The sequence below is a fragment of the Orycteropus afer genome, unplaced genomic scaffold, assembly GCF_000298275.1.
Source record: "Orycteropus afer afer isolate SDZICR_OR568_19922 unplaced genomic scaffold, OryAfe1.0 scaffold00531, whole genome shotgun sequence".
Lineage (NCBI taxonomy): Eukaryota > Metazoa > Chordata > Mammalia > Tubulidentata > Orycteropodidae > Orycteropus > Orycteropus afer.
This window is the reverse complement of record NW_006922118.1, coordinates 2,051-3,351: the sequence shown is the minus strand read 5'-3', so window position 1 is coordinate 3,351 and position 1,301 is coordinate 2,051.

Genomic DNA, 1,301 nt, shown 5'->3' with positions numbered 1-1,301 from the left:
GCAATAAGGCCAGCTCAGTGCAGGATGTGGGTCCTATACCGACTCATTTCTGAGTTGTGAAAAAAGCAAAAGGGAAACACACACACACACACACAAACGTACACACGTATACAGACCCACACACAACACACACATATATACACACTCAACACACACAAATGTACATACACATAGACCCCCACATGTACATATATATAAATACATGCACAGACACAGACCCACACACATGCACAACATACACACATAGACTTGCACAATACACACACATATATACACCTAAACACACACACATGCACGTGTACACACACATACAGACCCACACAACACACATATATACATATACACATACATGCAAACACATATGCATGCACATGTCCATACATACATACCCCCCACATATACCCCACACAAACCCTTGTACACACACATAAAGACCCACACATATACACATGCACACACACATGGACACATGCAAACGCACAGGAAACACACGTACGCTCAGGAAGACAGATGTCAGGTGAGATTCATCCACAAAGCCAAGGAACCCGGGGCTACAGACAAGGAAGGAATGCAGACAACTGACACACTGATTCTGGAGGTGGTGCAGTGGTTAAGCATTAGGCTGCTAACCAAGGAGTTGGCAGTTCAACTCCTCGGCAGTGGGTTTGGCTGGGGCTTCGCTTCTGTGAAGACTGACAGCCTTGGAGACCCTGTGGTGCAGTTCCACTCTGTCCTCTAGGGGCGCTGTGAGTCAGAATCCACTCCCGGCAGTGGGTGTGGTTTGGGCTTTGCTTCTGTGAAGATTGACAGCCTTGGAGACCCTGTGGTGCAGTTCCACTCTGTCCTCTAGGGGCGCTGTGAGATGCAATGACCTCTACAGACCAACACCACCCGCATACAGCAGTGCCCGTGGAGTTGGAAAGCCCTGTTGGAAAGCTGGATTCTTTGGTCCCCTGAAGGTCTGTCTGTGGTGTAGCCGTGTGGAATGACACAAACCCACACTTTATGACTGGAAGGAAAGAACTGAAAGGGTACAGTGAAGACCAACACCTGTGTCCATTCATCTTCCTGCCTTTACTGGGACGGGATGGTGACTGCTCTCTGCTCTGGACTTTGGGCTCTCTGCCCACTGTTGACTTTTTTGCCAAAGTGGCAGAAGGCAAACACCACTTTTGTACAAGCTCCCCTGCATGGCGTCTGTTTTCTTGCTGCCTCTCATTGCATATGGCCATAAGGAACTTACAAACGACTCATGAGCCCAGTCAGGATAAACACACTGAAGGTGTGGCCCAAACCACACC